This window comes from Anabrus simplex, chromosome 1, assembly GCF_040414725.1.
Source record: "Anabrus simplex isolate iqAnaSimp1 chromosome 1, ASM4041472v1, whole genome shotgun sequence".
Lineage (NCBI taxonomy): Eukaryota > Metazoa > Arthropoda > Insecta > Orthoptera > Tettigoniidae > Anabrus > Anabrus simplex.
In genome coordinates, this window is record NC_090265.1 from 579,601,877 (window position 1) to 579,619,840 (window position 17,964).

General features: G+C 41.9%; 1 long non-coding RNA gene across 1 annotated transcript; it reads left to right on the forward strand.

Moving 5' to 3' along the window:
- The first annotated feature begins 753 nt into the window (after positions 1-753).
- Positions 754-15,279, forward strand: LOC136870389 (uncharacterized). The gene is made up of 2 exons (XR_010859757.2): positions 754-838; positions 14,368-15,279. It is a non-coding gene; the product is annotated as an uncharacterized lncRNA (long non-coding RNA).
- The last annotated feature ends 2,685 nt before the right edge of the window (positions 15,280-17,964 follow it).

Below are 17,964 nucleotides of genomic sequence, written 5' to 3' on the forward strand. Positions count from 1 at the left end.
AGCCTGGAGGTCTGCAGATTACTAGGTGTCGTGTGGTCAGCACGACGAATCCTCTCCGCCGTTATTCTTGGATTTCTAGACTGGGACCGTCATCTCACCGTCAGATAGCTCCTCATTTGTAATCACGTAGGCTGAGTGGACCTCGAACCAGCCCTCAGATCCAGGTAAAAATCTCTGACCTGGCCGGGAATCGAACCCGAGGCCTCAGGGTAAGAGGTAGGTACGCTAACCCTACACCGCGGGGCCGGCATCTATAAGTAAACTATACGCAAACAAAACATACATACCAACTTAAAATCATTCTCCCTAACAAAAAAACTAGTTGTGAAGCCAGAAAGAAGTAACTAAAAAAAATCATAATATTCGTTATCAGTGAGCTGATCTTGAGCCAACAAAATTCTGGCGCAAATCCATTGCGCCTATATGTGTTATAGTTACACCTGGACGACTCTTGACTTCCTACTTCGCTCTTACTACGCGTACCGCGTCTATTTAGCCTTCCACACTTGTTCTGTAACTCTGTATATGACGATCAAATTCTCTGAAATCTGGAAGATGTTACTTTTCCGTGACGTATTTTGCATTTAATGCATATTAATGTGGTTTCCTAGAGAAACAATGACGAGTAATCGTCAAGCTGTCTGCCATTGTCAGTTATCTTACAACATGTTGCGATGATATCACTGAATACAATTCGTCACGATGTGAAGATCGGATTTCCCAACCGCATAGCCGCACCAGGCTCTTTACCACGTGATATATAACCAGATGTTTCAGGGGTGGGTCATCATTCTGATCAGATTCTTCGTGTCAGCTCGTCTACGAAAGTTTCACGATGGTAAGTCTGTTACTTCCTTTTGAATTACTCCTCAGTATCACTACCAGATTCATAGTCTTGTTTAATTGTGAGGAGAGGCCAAGTGAATGTTAGGTGGGAGGTTGATTTTGGTAATGTCTTCATGATGATTATTATTATTTTATTTTAAGGGGCCTAACATCTAGGTCATCGGCTCCTAATGATAAGATATGAATCGAAATTAAATTACATCTTAAACATTTACACACTGACTAAGATTTAAAATAAATATGTCTTGGGGAGATACTTTAATAATGCGCCTTGACCTGGGAAGTAGTTCTTAGAGTCTGTTATAAGTTTTAAGAGGTAACATGTGAGACACAACAGTGGAGAAACCATTTTACAACTCAGCTTGGACATGCCAACAAGTCAGAGGTACGGAACAGAATTCAATAGAAGTAGGCTATAAAGTAAGTAATCATTTAGTGGTGGTGTGGTAACTATTGTTTTAAGAGAAAGTATAACTAGCCAACCATCTTCTGTTAACACTGATCAGAGGGAAAACATGGAAGGGGTCCGACACATTAAAAAATGAAGGTATCGGCCAAAGCAAGGCAAGGGCCACGAAAGCGTGAAAATGAAAGACTGCCAAGGCTTGGAATGCTCTAATAATGTCGAGGTCGGAAAAGAAAAACGGAGGTCGGATATGTTAGATGAAAGTAAGGAGCCTGGCACAACTGAATGGAAGCAATGCCAGAACTCAGCTAAGGGCCCCGTGGTCGCCAACACATGTTCCAAAGTTGGGAGCCGCTGGGGCAGTATTCATTTATCAGAGTCTTATATTCATTTGTCTATTCATCAATGCTCAATAGCTCGAAGTCATTTCAGCACTTAAATACGTAACATTTGCACAACGATAACACCATTCTTAAATACACTGCAAATAGTTGTAATCTTTATTATTATTATTATTATTATTATTATTATTCTTATTATTGTTATTATCATCATTGCTTCCGCTGTGGATCAGTGGTAGAGCACCGGTCTCCGAATATGTACCAAGGTAGCTGATTCAAACCTGGCACAGGTAGTCAGATTTTTGAAGGATGGAAAATATCCATTCGGCCGAGCGGTTAGGGGTGTACAGCTGTGAGCTTGCATTCGTGAGATAGTGGGTTCGAACCCCAACTGTCGGCAGCCCTGAAGACGGTTTTCCGTGATTTCCCATTTTCACACCAGGAAAATGCTAGGATTATACCTTAAATTAGGCCATCCTCACCATAATACCTACCTGTATCGGTGCGACGTAAAGCAAATAGTACCTACAAAAAACAAAACAATGTCGGCATATAAAAAACCTCTGGTTACACATTCGGTGTTTACCGGACAAAGTTAATAAAAATCGGACATAGATCGCCCAATGGACGCATAGCTTCTCTGCCACCTGGTAGAGTAAAACGGAACGCTGAAATGGATACGCAGGCAGCCTAAATAGCGTCATATTAAAGTGCCTATACACAACAGCTGGCAGCATATTATTATTATTATTATTATTATTATTATTATTATTATTATTATTATTAGCGTCATCTTTCTTTTTCCAATCCTTTCCCCACGCCCTGGTGAGAGCACATGTGTGCGATGTTATCACATGTGGGTCCTGGCGAAGTTTTACGGCTAGCTGTCCTTCCTGATGCTAATCTTATATGGACGAACGTATTCTCTATTGAATATTACTGTGGCGTTTGGCAGTGTGGTACATGAATGAAGAGATGTGTATTGAGACGGACACAGACTCCTAGTCCCCGAGCAAGAGGAATTAACCAGACGCGGTCAAATCCCTGACCCGGTCAAGAATAGAACCGTTCGATGTTCAGCGACTTCGTCTACTGTACTGCTCTTCGTGCGGCACCCATCGATTAATTCCGGCTATTTTAAAAAGATATCCCAGGGTATTCCTCCATAACGTAGTCCCTGACTGGGAAGTCGATGATGCACCATTTGTGCAGTGTTGCCTTACTGAAACAGTTCAATCGGCACGAAGTTTCCTTAGGTAATTGCAGTCCTGGCAGATGTGTGAGGTCGTCAAAAATGTTGGTGGTTGAAGTTGGATGCTCTTTCATGTTGCCTTTCCACGCATCATCGATCTTAAATCCTTCGTGCTGGGTAATGGATCTGGATGGTTTCCTTGACTTAAGGTAAAAGGCTGTTGAACTGAACACAGTTTCTTGGATGCGTAGCTGTTGCGGGAACTTCAGGTTATTGCTTTTCTTCCATTCACAAATTGCTGCTTGAAGGCGTCTCAGTTGTGGAAGTGGGTGGGTGGGGGGTGGGGGTTACGTAACAGCGTGACACCAAGGTACTGGGGTAGATCTTTAGGGCATCCGATTTGAACGCCATAACTACAGAGACACAGGGAATTGTACTTCAGAGGGTGAACTTTAATTAAATAGTGTTTCCTAAAACTCTTACTGGTGACTTTTGTAGCCAGAAGCACTTAGAACTTTCTCTCCATGGACTATTAGGTCTTTCTTCCTTCTTTTTTTTTTTTTTTTTTTTTTACAATTTGCTTTACGTCACTCCGAAACAGATAGGTCTTATGGCGACGATGGGATAGGAAAGGGCTAGGAGGGGGATAGAAGCGACCGGGGCCTAATTAAGGTACAGTCCCAGCATTTGACTGGCGTGAAAATGGAAAATCACGGTAAAGCATCTTCAGGGCTGCCGACAGTGGTGTTCGAACCCGCTATCGCCCGAATGCAAGCTGACAGCTACGAGACCCAAACCACTCTTTTCTGTTTAACTTTCTTGCTGATGCAGGACTAGGCATGTCTGAATCCACTAACCGTTGTGGACCCCTCCTTTTGTTTTGAATAAAACTGTATGCAAACTACCCAAAACGTTTATACTTCGAGCATATTATGAGCATTATTAGTGAATTAGACTAAATGGAAAAATGGGGAAAAGCCCTTTTTACTGAGCCTTCAGTGATATTTTTCCTCACCTCCAGTGGTATTTCAGTTCTTTTTGGATCCATGTTACGTGATCAAATTATGTATTGCAATACACGTCTACTGCATCAAGAAACCACACCGCTTTCGATGTGTTCACTGCAAAGTCTCTCCTACAACTGACGACAGATTGGAAGTGTATGTTGACTTCTGTACCGCAGTAAACACACACTGTTGAATCTATCACTCTTGTACTGCACGATACTGGTCTGACGACCTTGGGTTATGTTGTGGACGTGGATGCAGACATAGAGTTGCACGTCCACCTCTGTGTATCCATAGTTGTACACAACTTGCTACAAAATGGGGGTGTATGTAGATGTTAGAAGGAGTCATGCAAGTGTCCAAACCGTTATAAGAAACTACAATGATCGAAGAAGTGTAGAAAACAAAGGTAGATGTGGACGACCACCAAAATTATCTAACAGGGAGCGCGGACACATCATTAGAAATGTGAATGCCGATCCCCGAATTACAGCTACGGAGTTGGCTATAGATGTCGCAAATACTAGTGGCAATATAGTTCATCCCATCACAGTGCGAAGATTTCTGAACAAGTTTAATTTCGCATGGCTATTAGTAGCCGAGTGTAGCCCTTTAGGGCAGACCCTCCGATGGGGGTGGGCGACATCTGCCATGTGTAGGTAACTGCGCGTTATTGTGGTGGAGGATAGTGTTATGTGTGGTGTCTGAGTTTCAGGGATGTTGGGGACAGCACAAACACCCAGCCCCCGGGCCACTGGAATTAACCAATGAAGGTTAAAATCCCCGACCCGGCCGGGAATCGAACCCGGGACCCTCTGAACCGAAGGCCAGTACGCTGACCATTCAGAGAATGAGTCGGACTTCTGAACAAGTAAAAGAAGGCTTACAGTGATGCTGGGAGCTAATATGACGAGAACCGCTGTATTTAAAGAGTATATTTCTTTTTTATTTCGAAAGAATACAGCACGGAACAAGGTATATTTTTTGATACTGATTCTTCCGTACAAGAGTCAACTCTTAACACTAGTCGGACACTAAAGTCTACATACACCATAAAATAACACTTCAAGTCTAAATCAATCAAGAAAATATTATGTATTCACTTTCTGTGTCATAAACAGACATGTTACAAACTGAAAAACAACATATCTACTGCATAGTTCCATATACTGACATCTTGAGCATATAAATGAAACACCGGTTAGGTACAAAAGTCAACATACACTGTGATGGTCACTTTCATGCATGATCCAGCATAAAAAAGAGTATGTGGTGAAACTGTGATGGAAATGACCGAGAAATATTGAGACACGGCAGAAAAGAACCTGGCCTCCGTAAAAGGTAAACGTTCAACCACCTGAGTCATGGATGACATGAATAGGACGGGAATGAATAGAAATGAGACATCTCAGAAATTAAGCCATTGTTAACTAAATAAGTCACGGGAAAAATAATATGATATACGAAGGTGGTTCGAATCTTCACCACAAGCTTTATCTTATGTAGAATATTATTATGATATCGCTGGAGTTTTTGTTTCGGGTGGCGCTCTAAGGCCTCTTCTGAAAACACGTCATTTTTTAGGTGGAGACTCAGTTGTCCTAGAGTAGGAAGACTGACGATAAACCAATGAGATACACGCTGATACCAACGACATGTTCCATCGATATAGTTTTGTGTTGCCGCATTTGTTAGCCGTAAATCGTACGAGATTAAACGTTGTGAACGATATTAGTCTCGAGCCTACTATCTTGACAGGGATATGATAGCATTCAAATATACAAAATAATTTATATTAAAAATGTTTTTGAGAAGAAACTGATCTTGGGAGCTGGATTAACGACTACTAATGTGACTTGTGCTATTTTCGAAAACACTTTAAAATATTCCAGCAAATGCGATTGATTTCTTGGGAGTTCGTACTATTCTGGCTAGGTCTAATTAGGTGCATGAAAAGCGACTCTGGAGACCTGTGGATTTTACTAATTGTTTCACGTTTCACAGACACAGGCAGGCTTTATAACGACGTTGGCATAGGACTGGGAAGGAAGCGACAGTGGCCTTAATGAAGGTACAGCTTCAACATTTGCCTGATATGAAAATAGGAAATCACAGAAAGCCATCTTCAGGACTGCCGACAGTGGGATTCGGACCCTCTATCTCCCGAAGTAAGCTCACATATAAGTGACCCAACCGCGTAGCCAACTCTCTCGGTAGACCTTTAAACTGACTGTTAAATTCTGATGAATTCCCGGCACGGCGGAATACCTCCGCGTCGGTGACGCGGTCTATTCAGTATTCTGCGATATAACCACATTTTAAGTTAGCAATCGGTTCATCGTCAAAGTCTTTAGTGTTCAGCGTTCAGCAGGCTAAATGAGCCCCGACATCGCATTTTAACACTTCACAAAAACGCCAAAAAGTTTCGAATATGAGGTTACGGATGCATACTAAACCGGCCCCGAGGCGCAGGGGTAGCGTGCATGCCTCTTACCCGAAAGCCCCGGGTTCGATTCCCGGCCAGGTCAGGGATTCTTACCTGCATCTGAGGGCTGGTTCGATGTCCACTCAGCCTACGTGATTACAATTGAGGAGCTATCTGACGGTGAGGTGGCGGCCCTGGTCTAGAAAGCTAAAAATAACGGCCGAGAGGATTCGTCGTGCTGACTACACGACACCTCGTAATCTGCAGATCTTCGGGCTGAGCAGCGGTCAATTGGTAGGCTACGGCCCTTCGGGGCTGCTGCGCTATGGGCGGCGGGGGATGCATACTAAATGTTTTAACTTCAGAAGTAGGCCTACATCTCAAGCTATTCCGATTCTGGTTTATGTTTCTACTCAGGATTCCATTCTTGCGCTAGCCAGCATCCTAGGTACTTGAAAATAATGTGACATTCTTTCTTTATTTTATTAAAAAATGAAAAATATAATGCCAATTGGCAAAATAAAGTGTGATTATATTAGCTTGGATATTCTTGCAGTAATTGGGAATTTCATCTGGAATTAAAGCTTGAAGATGATACCAAAATGCTCCAATAGAACAATAACTTGAGTTATAACTTCGTTGTCGTCCTTCGTCTACTCGACGATTTCGTTGCTTTGAAGGTGGAAAAAGATTCGTTCAACACATATAATTATTCAGCTTGTGAATAGGTGAACTTTCGAGCACATGAGAAGTCTCCTTAGCTGAATAGTCAGCACCGTTGTCTTCGGTTCATAGGGCCCCGGTTTTGATTCCCAGCTAGGTCGAGGATTTTAGCTACGTCTGGTTAATTCCTTTGACTCGTGTACTGGGTAGTTATGTCTCAATACACACTTCCTCATACACTCACATCACACACTACCCCCCACCAACAGAAACAGGCTATAGTGTGTATATCCCTAGATATAGGATTTGTGTCGGGAAGGACATCCAGTAGTGAACCAGCTCGCACCGGCGATTTCACCTGGGTTGAGGAAAAGCAAGGCCCCACACCGCTGGCTGCGCAGAAGCGTGTGACTGGGGAAGACATGTCCATGAGCGTACCGCCATGTTGTGGGCGCTCCTCAGCTTGACGAGGAGATCGTAATATGGAATTCATGCAGTAACTTACATTTCGCACATACGAAAACACCCTATACCGACTACCGGGTACACACGAAATAAATATACATAATATCAGGACTGTGGTAATATCAAAAGATACTTATGTATGAAAATTGAACTCATTTTGCATTGTACGGAACAATCTACACAAATCCTTTGGATAGCCTTAAAAAAAGGAACATTACCAGACTGAAAAATACACTACTAACCTAACCCCATGGCACTACAGCCCTGAAGGGCCTCGGCCTACCAAGCGACCGCTGCTCAGCTGGAAGGCCTGCAGATTACGAGGTGTCGTGCGGTCAGCACGACTAATCCTCTCGGCCGTTATTCTTGGCTTTCTAGACGGGGGCCGCTATCTCATCGTCAGATAGCTCCTCAATTTTAATCACGTAGGCTGAGTGGACCTCGAACCAGCCCTCAGATCCAGGTAAAAATCCCTGACCTGGCCGGGAATCGAACCCGGGACTTTAGCGTAAGAGGCAGAAAATTACACTACTAACAAAAATAAATATATATTAATAAACACATATTTGAAATTCCGTAAGGCTTCGTGGCTCAGGCGGCAGCATGCCGGCCTCTTACCGCTGGGTTTCGTGGTTCAAATCCCGGTCACTCCATGTGAGATTTGTGCTGGACAAAGCGGAGGAGTGACAGGCTTTTCTCCGGGTACTCCGGTTTTGCCTGTCATATGTCATTCCAGCAACACTCTCCAATATCATTTCATTTCATCTGTCATTAATTAATTATTGCCCCAGAGGAGTGCGGCAGGCTTCGACAGCCGGTTCAAGTCCTATCCTCGCCGCTAGATGGGGGCGTCATTCATTCCATTCCTGACCCGGTTGAATGACTGGAAACAGGCTGTGGATTTTCATAAAGTTTAAATGTAATTACAGCAGGTAGAAATAATGCAATACATTGTCGAGTTATATTATCAAAGGGATTATTCGTTATCGTAAGATTATTATTTCATCGGTTTCATTTGACTGCCTCCGTGGTTTAACGCCTAAGCTGCTGAACTACCAACCATGAACCAGTTAGATGTTCGTGCTTGACTTTAATTGGTTTCATTTTTCAGTAACTACAGAACTGTACTCTGCAAGATATACGGAAATTTAGGTTATTATAATTTATTTGATTACAACACAGAAACATTTACGAGCAAAATTAAATTAAAAACTGTTCAAAAAAGTTTGAAATATAAAACCGCAGAACTGTTAAGCCTAGTATCTTAACTTCACACGCAAAGATAACTCAGTCAAAATTGAGTTGACTGGCCTTATACATTTCTGTAGGGGCTGCCTGGCCGAGGCTGTAAAGGCGTGCTCGGTTCACTCGGAAGGACGTGGGTACGATTCCACGACAGGAAGTCGTAGAATTTAAGAAACGAGATTTCCACTTCCGAAGGTGCACATGGCCCTGAGGTTCACTCAGTCTACACAAAAAATGAGTACCAGGTTAATTCCTGGGGGCAAATGTGGCCGGGAGTAGAGCTAACCACTCTACCCCACAAAGCGCCGAGGTTAAGGATAGTGGAATTCTTTACCTTCCACCCCTTTAGGGGCCTTCATGGTCTGTACGGATATAACTGCTTTGCTTATACTGTACATTTCTGTGGAATAAATATGTGACAACAGTTATTACATGTTCTGCAAAATACGATCTTAGGTGCACTACACAACAGACAGGTATCATTTTATAAATAAAATATGATATTCTGTTACCAATTTTCATTGCAATAATTATTTTTCAATAATTTGGTGCAGGTATTTTGTGACGAGCGTGTTGCGGTGTTGCGAGAGACGGCGAGGGCAAGCATTGTTTACAGCTGTTCTGTGTTACACTCAACACAATAAACTGGTGCTAGATGCAACTAAGCGGCAATTCCTTTACGTACAAATGGTAAACAAAAACTATTTCGACTAATTCTACAAAATCGCCCTGATTATTTCCGTGTAATATTTTTTATTTACATGTAATTTTTTTTTTTTCGCGAGGAGTCTCCGGGTCCCCTTAAAGGCCCGGGCCTGTCTGCATCGCAGGCCCTGCAGACCCCAAAGTTACGTCCCTGTCGGTGGTCGAAGAGATGATACTTGGAAGCCGTCCACCTGCACATTATGCTCATTTTATTTCTAAAGGTGCGTCCACACCAAGATGTTTTCGTTTTCTTAATGAACATTGTTAATGTACAATGTTCATGAACATTTCTGTATGTTAGTGAACAAAATAGCGTGTTCCTTAACTTTTCGACCATGTTGATAAACAAAATATCTTTAACTTTTGTAAATGAAACTTTTCATTAACTTTTCGTGTTTTTGTTAACATTTCGATTCACACATGCGCAAGGACGCAATTAGACCACGCAAATTCGTAGCGCGGAATACGATGATTTCTTATTCCTTCTAAAATTGACTATCAGATCTCAAACGAAAGTTCTAATATACAGTACCTTTAATTTGGCATGATATTCTTTTAGCTGCGTTCTAATGTAGTTTCATTTCCAGCTTCGCTCCTCGCTGAATAACCTAACCTCCCACAATAGCTTGTATATCATCAGAATAATACTCTCCTAACCAGGTTAAATGAAGATTTTCTTTATGTCGTACCTTTACCAATACCTTGAGATTGTTGTATAAAGCTTCAAACACCTCAGGCACAATAACTAAAATTGCTTGTTTTGATACTCTAGGGCAGGGCCTCTCAGGGTGCATGCGCGTGGTGCATGCACTGTGCACGGTGCAAAAGACGACTTGGCTTGGTTGACCAGAGTGCAGACACCCCACTCCTCAATTTGGAGCAATAGCGCTTACTCTCTCTTTCCTCACTCCTGTCTCGCTCGCTCCGCCTGTCTCCCTCTGCCCCACTTGCGCCGTAGCGCTCCAAATCCGGGCTCAGTTGAGCCGAGTATAGCCGAGTAGAGCCGAGCTTAGCCGAGTAGCCCAGAGACGAAGCGTTGATCCGAGTCATGCCGAGCGGCACCGATGCACAGTGCACGGGGCTCTTGCGCCTCGCTCTGCACGCGTGAGATTTTGGGCGTTTGAGAGGCCCTGCTCTAGGGTATAGACAAGCAAGTATGTGAGTGAAATGTCGGAGCCACCAGTTGCTAGGAATCTTATTTAAAGTTATACCAAAGGAAAATAGTCTGTCATTAGTGGAGCCGGATTTCCGATAATCTGTATCATTACTTGCAATTTCAGACCCAATTACTGTCAACAAGAACTGAAAATCATGTGGGGGCATTCTCAAGAAAATTTTGAAAGCCTGTTGCATCATGGATTAAAAGTTCTGACATAAGTGTTCTCTCCAAACTTAATTCTACTAGCCTTTCCAATATTTTTCTTTGCCACACTTCGCATCTGCATTTTTGTCTAAAAGTACTCACTAAAATAATGAAAGCCGCAGTTGTATTTTCTTCTTCCTTCCTTTTTACCTTACAAAAATCTGTTTTGGTGTGGACACAATGTTGAAGAAGTTTTTAACAAATGTTTATTAACATGTTGAGAAATGTTTTTATTACATGTTTATTAACTTTGTTTCGTTAACATTGTTTATTAACTTTGTTGTGGACTAACCAAAACAAGAGGATTTTGAATATATAATAATTTCGTGTGGCTATTTCTAGCCGAGTGCAGCCCTTGTAAGGCAGACCCTACGATGAGGGTGGGCGGCATCTGCCATGTGTAGGTAACTGCGTGTTATTGTGGTGGAGGATAGTGTTATGTGTGGTGTGTGAGTTGCAGGGATGTTGCGGACATCACAAACACCCAGCCCCCGGGCCATTGGAATTAACCAATGAAGGTTACAATCCCCGACCCGGCCGGGAATCGAACCCGGGACCCTCTGAACCGAAGGCCAGTACGCTGACCATTCAGCCAACGAGTCGGACAGGATTTTGAATGAAAGTCATCTTCTTCAACGGCCAATTTTTGTGTGGCTGAGTGTAAATTTTGAAAATGTGTAAATTTGTTTACAATCAAGAAATAAAATGTCAATAATAACATTTCAAACCCAACATTTTTGTTTTTCTTTCTATAAATGCTATTTGTTCGGGGCGTCCAGCCATGTGGATCTTTTGCCCCTACTGGCACCATATTGTATGAACCTGCATGTAGCCTAATTGGAATGGCGGTAGTGTGGAATGTTGTGTGTGAGGAAAGAAATATTAAGGACGTCACAAACACCCAGTCCCCAGGCCAGGGTATTAATCACAATTAAAAACCCCTGACCCGGCCGGGAATCGAAACCGGGGCCGCCGAGTGACAGACGGACGCGTTGCCCCCTACACCGCGCGGCCGAACTCAAACCCAATTACTAGGTACTTTATTTCGACAATACTTATCACGCCTTACATAGTCCACATCAAAACTTCCGGTCGTGACCGCGACACAACCCCGTTCGAAATTTTTATGTGATGACAATATTTATTCGAATGTTAATAATAATAATAATAATAATAATAATAATAATAATAATAATAATAATAATAATAATAATAGTCTTATTCTTCTACTACCGCTTTTCTCACACTTGTGGGGTCGAGGGTGTCAACTGTGTAGCACATGTTGATTTGGCCCTGTGTCACGGCTAGGTGCCCTTCCTGTCGCCATCCCTATATGGAGGAATGTAATCACTGTTGCGTGTTTTTGTGGTAGTTGGTAGTGTGCCCGATTCATTGGCTAAATGGTCAGCGTACTAGCCTTTGGTTCAGAGGGTTCCGGGTTCGATTCCCGGCCGGGTTGGGGATTTTAACCTTCATTGGTTAATTCCAATGGCTCAGCGGCTGGGTGTTTGTGATGTACCAACTTCCCTGCAACTCACACACCACACACAACACTATCCTCCACCACAATAACGCGCAGTTACCTACACATGGCAGATGCCGCCCACCCTCATCGGAGGGTCTGCCGTATAAGGGCGCACTCGGCTAGAAATAGCCACACGAAATTATTATAGTTGGCAGTATCGTGTGTTGTCTGAATATGAAGAGAAAAGTGAAGGAGCAAACACAAACACCCAGTCCCCGAAACAGGAGGATTATTCAGACGCGATTGAAATCCCCAACCTAGCCGGGAATCGAACCCGGGGCCCTCTGAATAGAGGGCCTCAATGCTGGCCATTCAGCCAAGGAGTCGGTTAATAATAATAATAATAATAATAATAATAATAATAATAATAATAATAATAACCATCTCTACCTTGGCCATATGCTTCCTAACTAACGATTTTAAGAGGACGAGAGAGATCCTGGTGAAGGTAGGTGAAAATTTTAAAATTAAAATTCTCATTGCTGTGGTTCGGATTCCACACAAAACTTAGAGTTCCCTTGGCAACAGTCACGTAAAACTATAGCCCTACGCTTGCTTGTTTTGTAGGACGACGGATAACCGGCTTATTGCCCTGAAAGATATACTGACTTGTTTTAAGGACTTTGAGTACACGGCCCTATTGTCGTAACACATTCACTCCCAACTCCCTCCTCGGGCATTTAATCATGCAGCCCAGCGATTTTTAGATGCCACACTGACTCACTAGGTAACATGTAACACACGACTTTAACTTTGGTTAACGCTAAAAATTTGTACATATCTTTACAAGATGAACTAGTACGATATTTTACTTGCCATGCTTATTCGTTATATCACTCAGCGCCACTTGAAATCCAACCACGCATTTCAGAGATCTCGGGACTGACGCCTAATGGGAATGAATGTTAACAGCTATGTACATTTGTTCATTTGTTCAGAAAAGGAATGCTAGCATGGTATTGTATAAGTTCATCGTAGGCACACTTTTCTCAGAATCAATTGAACCTAAAGATAATGTTTGTTGTGGGTATCCACAAAGATTTTATCTACATGGGAGGTGAATTATATTTAGATAATAATTAAAATTAAGGTCCGTCTCTGTGGTGTAGTGGTTAGCGTGTTTATCTCGGGTTCGATTCCCGGCTCTGCCACGAAATTTGAAAAGTGGTACGAGGGCTGGAACGGGGTCAACTCAGCCTCGGAATATCAACTGAGCAGAGGAGGGTTCTAATCCCATCTCAGCCATCCTCGAAGTGGTTTACCGTGGTTTCCTGCTTCTCCTCCAGGCAAATGCCGGGATGGTACCTAACTTAAGGCCACGGCCGCTTCCTTCCCTGTTCCTTGTCTGTCCCTTCCAATCTTCCCATCCCCCCACAAGGCCTCTGTTCAGCATAGTAGGTGAGGCCGCCTGGGAGAGGAACTGGTTGTCCTTCCTGGTCGTATCCCCCGACCCAAAGACTCACGTGCTAGGACACTGCCCTTGAGGCGGTAGAGGTGGGATCTCTCGCTGAGTCCGAGGGTAAAACTAACCCTGAAGGGTAAACGGATTAAGAAAGAAAGAAAGAAAGAAAGAAAGAAAGAATAATTAAAATTAAGTCTGATAAAATGTCAAATGCGAGGAACATACAATACCATGTGCTCATTCCTTTTTGAGTGACTATACATAAAACAATAAATTCACGCACTTAGGAGTCCGACTCGTAGGCTGAATGGTCAGCGTACTGGCCTTCGGTTCAGAGGGTCTCGGGTTCGATTCCCGGCTGGGTCGGGGATTTTAACCTTCATTGGTTAATTCCAGTGGCCTGGGGGCTGGGTGTTTGTGCTGTCCCCAACATCCCTGCAACTCACACACCACACATAACACTATCCTCCACCACATTAACACGCAGTTACCTACACATGGCAGATGCCGCCCACCCTCATCGGAGGGTCTGCCTACAAGGGCTGCAATCGGCTAGAAATAGCCACACGAAATTATTATTACACACTTAGGAAACAATATCTCACGTAGTAGGTGTAACTCACCATCTATAACGGATGATTGAAATAGCAGTAATAATAGACAAGAAATTGGGGCCGATGACCTTCGATGTTAGGGCCCTTTAAACAACAAGCATCATCATCATCATCATCATCAAGACAAGAAATTAAGATGTATTTCATTGTACGTTTCCTTCTTTACAGAGAACTACATTTGTCTTGGTGGTCCTTGGAGGTCTTTTGGTGGCTGCTACGATGGCTCAGCGAAGGCCAGGATACGTTCCTAACCCCGTGGTTTATCCTCAGGTGCACCGTCAGTTTTTGATGGAGAATGAGGACAGTGATACTGAGAATAGGTTTGGTGGAGACTTGCCCAGTTCATCTCCTGGAGAGTCTGTGCCAGAGGGAGTCGACAAAGACATCTACAAGACAGTGGCATCATGGCCCCCAGAGAAGCAGCCGTTCTGGTACCTCAACCGCAAACGTTTCACGAACCAGTAATGGATCTTCGACTACATCATCAATGATCTCGCGCCTTAACAATAACAATCCTAACTAGCCTATACTACAGGAGAGTTTCTCAGTGAAAATGTGGTCATACAGAACCATATTCAGCAAACTTTACAAAATGATGAAATATTGCTAGACACCTGCATATATATTTCTTTTAAAGTGACTTTGACTAGATATTGGCGTATAGTGTCTCATTTGAAACTCACAGTAATAAAGCGAACACTGTTAAGATATAATTTTTACAGAGTTAATTCACATGCAGTTTTATACTTAGAACATTACATGATACCCTGTTTACTGATATGTTCCATATTTGCCGATAATTCCATCGCAAATGCTGTGCTCGACATCGTCCCTCAGTGACTACGACCGAGAAGACAATCAAAGAAGTGGTGAATGAATATGATAAAAATGGACATGAACAAAATTGTAGTCCTCTAGCGGTGCGGAGGATTGTGCCAAGTAGCTTGTCAAGTACAGACCAGTGGTCTTCGCTATGCGTTTAGAGAAAGAACATTCTTCGTGTAGGTTACACAGTAGGTCATTTTGTATCGTGTTTACATTTGAATAACTTCCCTGAGAAAATAAAAACGAATGACCAAATTTACATTTAGTTCCTTCATGATGTTAGCTCCTCTCATTTACACCACTTACAGATATATGCAACGATCTAGATGCCTCTGTTATATTGCACACTAAACACTTAGAGTACCTAACGTCTGCCAAAGCTGATGATATACATAAAACGTATCTGTAGATCTAAATATGAACCAACAACTACTAAATCCCTCACATTTTAAAGCAGGTCTTCAGTGAACACTTTCGAGTAGGAGCATCCTTGCGGAGTGTTCAGGGAGTTTACAGATAACGCGCAATGTCTTACCATCACAAATCTAAGTTCATTTAATCAGATATGAGTAGTAGGAAATTCTAATATATTTTTAAATTACAAGTAATTTCGTTTGCCAAACTAATTTCTAATAATTTTCTTAAGTCACTGTAGTGTGAATGACTTGAGTTTGAAATGAGATCACATATCACGGAGATGATGGCTAAAGTGCAGTTTGATTGTTCATATTAAGTTACAATATGCTTGATGTCATAAATTTTATATTTTTCAAATTTAGAGTCCATTTTCTTTCAATATAATAAAGAAATTGCACAATATTTCTTGTTTGCCTCTTTATTTCCAAGCTATAGGATGGAATAGCTAATCTATGATGTGAAGTTTTAAGGTTATATAATCTTGTTGACATAGACCTAAGTACTTTATTGAAATGTGAAAAAATGACGATAGCTATGGCCTTAGGTAGGGTAACACATGCCTCATTTAATTTTATAATCTTAACTTGTCTGTGAATGCTTCCAAGTTTTAAGGTTGTCCTTGGTCTAAATAGTTTGGGAACCAATGTGATAAGTAAATGTAACCTAAAATACGTGTAATAAGCAATACTGCTGAATATTATCACTGTATCAAGTGTCAAAACTTCTGTGTCTTACCCTATTCATGCGAACTCGACGCTTTTGGAAAGACATTCCCGTTTGCCTTTGCCCCAAACATCGTTCTCTGATATATGTTTCTTCGTCAGATCTTCACACACGTAGTCTAAAGATATTCTTCTCGGACTTCCCCTCACTCTTCTTTCTTCTGCTTTCATGTGAACCACATTTCTTCCCACATAGTTGTCATCCCTGCGCATAATGTGACCATACCAGGAAAGACGTCTCTCACGGACATGTTTTGTTATTTCAAACACTTTATGAAGTTCTTATTGAGTCCTTCCTCGAAACACCGCATTTCTACGCAGCATTTCATTTCGGCGAATTCATCCGACTTCATCGTTACCCATGTCTCTGCTCCGTATACTACACCATTTCAGGTCTTACAGTGCTATTACAGCCTTTTCCCTTCATTTAAATGAAACAATTATTCTTCTGTCACAGAGCACACTGAACTGCCTTTTCTTGTTCGACCACCCAGCCTGCAGCCTGCGACATCCCTAAATCGAAACTGCCATGGATCTTAGCTACTTGTCAATGTCTGGAGTTTATCTGTATCCATCTTAATGTTTTCAGTTTCTATACATCCTGGGATCGGCAATTAGTTTTATTTCATCTTCCATCCTCTGTCATCTGCGAATAAGATGCACCAAGTAACTGGCACTCGTAATCTTTCAGAGAGAAAATCCATGGCACGTTCCTCTTGTGGCCGAATGGCCGATGAGGTCTTGGGAGGAGTGTTCTGCACATTGTGATACAGGAGAAGAGAGGAGATGTATGTGTAGAGAATGACGCTAATAGTTCTGCCTATACGGTAGCTTGAAATACGGAGAGGCTATTTCCTATCGAGAATATAATGTACTGTATTGTAGTCTAGACTATGAGTTGTTTATTCGTATCGACCTTCCATTTCCTAGCACTAGTCAGTTACTGATCATTCCAAACTAAAGCATGTTTGGAAGGTTACCATAGACATACTTTTCACTTTCTTTCTTTTAGAGATGTAGTGAACATCGTGAATAAATATATACATTCTCCAAATAGTTTAGTCTGAGCACTATCGGCGGTTATCAGTTACACATTAATTATCTGTTCGATTGACGTAGGTTCAATTTTCGGTTATGCCACGAATAACTTAAATCCCAATTCAAGAGTCCATCGATCATCCTCGAAGTGGTTATTCGTTCGAATTACTGAGCGTGTGACCAATGCTCTTTGACAATTTTAGGCAGATTGAGTGTGTCCAGCTTCTGAAATTTGCCTGACGGAGTTATTGAGGAGGAATGCCCCGCTGAGTTGAAGGTAGTTGGTCGAATTAAATACTGTAAATAATAATAATAATAATAATAATAATAATAATAATAATAATAATAATAATAATAATAATAATAATAATAATAATAATAATAATAATAATAATAATAATAATAATAATAATAATAATAATTGTTATGGGGATACTGTGGTGGACAGAGGTGAAAGAAGATTACTTTAAAACTTTAAAATTAGAGTATGTTATATTTCCTTCTCCTTTTTTGTTTCTTTTCAAAGTTAGACAGGTACCAACATTTGCTTACAAGTTAGGTGGCAACGTTTAGAAAATCAGAACAATCAACAAATAACACATTAGCAAACCTGAGCTTGCAGCTCCCTAATTATACATTCTCCAAGAACGCTGCGGCTCCTTCTAAGAACAGTCCAGGAGACGAACCTCCCAATTTCTTTTACATCACCAGGAGACAAAGTATTCAAAATACACATTCTTCCAAGAACACTCTTTTGCTCCAC